Genomic DNA, 4,774 nt, shown 5'->3' on the forward strand with positions numbered 1-4,774 from the left:
TGACATCATTCACCCACCGTGATATTTGCTATTTTGAGAGAAGCCTCTAGTGAACACTATGGCCCCCGGGTCTACTCCACACCATATTTTCAGCCTTACACTTTTTACTTCGTTGCACTTTCCGCCTTCATATCTCACTTTTGCAAACAATCTTGAAGGGATTGACAACCCCTTTGAAGCGTTGGGTGCGATCTTGTTTGTGTTTGCGTAGGTACTCTGGACTTGACGAGACCCTCCTTCTGGATTGATACCTTGGTTCTCAAACTGAGGGAAATACTTACTGCTCCTGTGCTGCAGCACCCTTTCCTCTGCAAGGGAAAAACCGACGCGAACAAGAGAAGTAGCAAGAATAATTCCTAGCGCCAAGGAAGGACTTTTAATACCGTAGCAGAAGAATTTCTGGCACCGTTGCCGAGGAGGATCAAGTCAAGAACTCATCCAAGTAGGTGTCGCAAACTCATCTCTTGCATTTACTTTGTTTGCTAGTTGCCTCTCGTTTTCCTCTCCCCCACTTCACAAAATTTTCCTTTTTTGTTCGCCCTTTTTCTCGCTTGCTTTCTGTTCACTTGTGTGCCATGTGCCTTCAATATGCTAGCATCTTCGCTTTCTGAAAATCTAGTGATATGGATCCTCACCCACTTGCTAATCTGTGTAAGAGATCCACTTATGTGGAACCAATTGCTAGTGAGTTTTGTGCACTAGATTATCTTTATGGAGTTTTGCTTGAGATGCGTGAATCTGAAAATCGTGATGAAGAAATTTATGAAGTGATTCACGAGGGCTCCTTGAATGAAAAGCATGATTGCAATGGTTTCACTATAAATTCTATTAGTGACAATCATGCTAAAAATATGCAAAACCCTAAGCTTGGGGATGCTAGTTTTGCTATGTCCACTACTTGTTGCAATAATCATGATTGGGGTGATGATCTTTCTTCTGATCTTGAAAATTTGTTCAAACCTCATGATGAATATGATATTTGCAATAATATTGAAAGTGGGTTTGGAGAAGTCATGACTTTAGTTGATGATAATCCCACTATTTTTGAAGAGCGTCAACTTTGCATGCATGTGGATCATGAAAAGAATATCCTATGGGATAGCTATATTGTTGAGTTTGAATGTGATACCACATGTAATTGCTATGAGAGAGGAAAATCTTGTGGTAGAAACTTCCATGTTATCAAATTACTTCTCGTTATGTTGAGATCGCTATTGTCTCTTTCTTCTTCCTTGCATATGGTAACTATTGGTTGCCTTGACAATCTATTTTCCTATAAAATGCCTATGCATAGGAAGTATGTTAGACTTAGATGTGATCCTCACATGCTTTATGATGCTCTCTTTGTGCTTCAATTCTTGTCTTTTGTGTGAGCATCATTGAATTATCAATGCCTAGCTAAGGGCGTTAAACAATAGCGCTTGTTGGGAGGCAACCCAATGAATTTATCTTTTTTCTTTCTGTTTTGTTGCGTCCACACCATCATAATTCTGTTGTGATTGTGTTTTTTGTGTTTCTTTTTGTGTTTCAGCCAAGCAAAACCTTTATGACTAGTCTTGGTGATGGTTGTTTGATCCTGCTGGAAAAAGATAGAAACTTTTCGCTCACGAGATCATTTTTCATTTTTTTCTTCAGAAAGAGCTTTTGAGTTTATTCTTTTTTCTGCTGGTTGATATGCCTTTTGCCCAGGCAGTCACAATTGTTCAGAATTTTTGAGGTACCAGAAGTATACGAAGTATAATGATTGCTACAGACTGGTCTGTTTTTGACAGATTCTGTTTTTGCTGAGTTGGTTGCTTGTTTTGATGAAACTATGTTTAGTATCGGGGGTGGGGGGTACTAGCCATGGAAAAGTGAGAATACAGTAGACCAACACCAATATAGATGGAATTCAAGTTTGCTATAGTACCAAAAGAAGTGGTAGTTTGTTTTCTTGTGCTAATGTTATCACGAGTTTCTGTTTATGTTTTGTGTTGTGAAGTTTTCAAGTTTTGGGTGATGTTCTCATGGACAAAGAGATAAGGAGTAGAAAGAGCTCAAGATTGGGGATGCCCAAGGCATCCCAAGCCAAATTCAAGGACACCAAAAATCCTAAGCTTGGGGATGCCCCGGGAAGGCATCCTCTCTTTCGTCTTCAATCCACTGGTAACATTACTTGGAGCTATATTTTTATTCACCACATGATATGTGTTTTGCTTGGAGCGTCTTGTATCATAGGAGTCTTTTCTTTTTGTTGTGTCACAATCATCCTTGCTGCACACCTTTTTGAGAGAGAGAGACATGCATTCATCGTGATTTTGCTAGAATCCTCATAGTGCTTCACTTATATCTTTTGAGCTAGATACTTTTGCTCTAGTGCTTCACTTATATCTTTTAGAGCACGGCAGTGCGTGATTTGGTAGTTGGCTTATGCTATGAAAGTAGTCCCAAATGTGATAGGTACCCAAAGAGGATGCAAAAACCTCCATTTTCATGTGCATTGAGTAGAAAGAGAAGTTTCGATTCCTCTCAATTAGTTTTGAGACGTTGATTTGGTAATATTAAGAGCTATGTTAGTAGGGTGTTGTGAATCTAGAAATACTTGTGTTGAAGTTAGTGATTCCCGTCGCATGCACGTATGGTGAACTGCTATGTTAGGAAGTCAGAGCATAATTGATTTATTGATTGTCATCCTTTGTGTTGAGGTCGGGATCGCGCGATGGTTAAGACCTACCAACCCTTCCCCTCGGAGTATGCGTTTAGCACTTTGTTTCGATTACTAATAAAAACTTTCGCAACAAGTATGTGAGTTCTTCATGACTAATGTGAGTCCATGGTATAGATGCACTTTCACCTTCCACCATTGCTAGCTTCTCTAGTGCCGCGCAATTCTCGCCGGTGCACAAATCCACCAAATTCCTTCCTCAAAACAGCCACCAAACCTACCTACTGTGGCTTTTTCATAGCCATTCCGAGATATATTGCCATGCAACTCCCACCGTTTCGTCTCATGACTTGTGCCGTCACTCTCATATTTCCATTGCATGATCGTAAGATAGCTAGCGAGATGTTTCAATGTCATACGCCATGCTAGATCGTTGCACATCCCAGTACACTGCCGGAGGCATTTCCTATGGAGTCATCATCATTGTGATCTTTGAGCTGTGAGTAAATAAAAGTGTGATGATCATCATTATTAGAGCATTGTCCCATGTGAGAAAATAAAAAAAATAGGCCAAAGAGTCCAAAAAAGGAGAAAAGGAAAAAAAGAGAGGCCTAAGAGCCCAAATAAAAAAAGTGAGAAAAAGAGAGAAGGGACAATGCTACTATCCTTTTACACACTTGTGCTTCATAATAGCACCAAGTTCTTCATGATTGAGAGCTTCTTGCTTTGTCACTACCATATGCTGGTGGGAATCTTCATTATATAACTTGGCTTGTATATTCGAATGATGGGCTTCCTCAAAATTTCCCTAGGTCTTCGTGAGCAAGCAAGTTGGATGCACACCCACTAGTCTTCCTTTTGAGCTTTGACATACTTATAGCTCTTGTGCATCTCTTGTATGGCAATCCCTACTCATTCACATTGATATCTACTAATGGGCATCTCCATAACCCATTGATACGCCGAGTCAATGTGACCATCTCCTCCTTTTTGTCTCACAACCACCACCACACTCTATTCCACCTATAGTGCTATATCCATGGCTCGCGCTCATGTATTGCGTGATAGTTATAATTTTTTTTGAGAAAATAAGAGTGCGAAAACAATTACTTGACCAATACCGGGGTTGTGCATGATTTACATTAGTTGTGTGAGGATGATGGAGCATAGCCAGACCATATGATTTTGTAGGGATAACTTTCATTGACCTTGTTATTTTGAAAGTTCATGATTACCTTGCTAGTTTGCTTGAAGTATTATTATTTTCATGTCAATAGAAAACTATTGTTTTTAATCTTACGAATCTGAACATTCATGTCACGTGAAAGAAGTTGGAAAGGACAACTATGCTAGGTAGCATTCCACATCAAAAATTCATTCTTTATCACTTCCCTACTCGAGGACGAGCAGGAGTTAAGCTTGGGGATGCTTGATACGTCTCCAACGTATCTATAATTTTTGATGGTTTCATGCTATTATCTTGTCAAACTTTGGATGTTTTGCATGCCTTTTATATATTTTCTGGGACTAACTTATTAACTCAGTGCCAAGTGCCAGTTCCTGTTTTTTCCATGTTTTTGACCCCCTTCAGAGGAAATTTTGAAACGGAGTCCAAACGGAAAAAAATCCCCGAAAAGATTTTTTCCATAACGGAAGAAGATCGGGAAGCTTGAGAGCCAAGGCAGGGGAGCCTCAGGGTCCCCACAAGCCCCCACCCCGCGGCCAGGGGGTAGGCCGCGACCTACGGGCTTGTGGGCCCCCTGGGCGCCCTCTGACCTAGGGGTTGCGCTTATATATTCCCTAAAAATCCCAAGAAAATCAGGAGATCATCGAAATCACTTTTCCGTCGCCGCAAGCTTCTGTCTCCGCAAGATCCCATCTGGGGCACGTTCTGACGCCCTGCCGGAGTGGGGTTCGGACACGGAGGGCTTCTTCATCAACATCATGACCTCTCCGATGATGCGCGAGTAGTTCACCATAGACCTACGGGTCCATAGCTAGTAACTAGATGGTTTCTTCTCTCTCTTGGATCTTCAATACAAATTTCTCCATGATCTTCATGGAGATCTATCCGATGTAATCTTCTTTTGCAGTGTGTTTGTCGAGATCCGATGAATTGTGGATTTATGA

The sequence above is a fragment of the Hordeum vulgare genome, chromosome 4H (genome assembly GCF_904849725.1).
Source record: "Hordeum vulgare subsp. vulgare chromosome 4H, MorexV3_pseudomolecules_assembly, whole genome shotgun sequence".
Lineage (NCBI taxonomy): Eukaryota > Viridiplantae > Streptophyta > Magnoliopsida > Poales > Poaceae > Hordeum > Hordeum vulgare.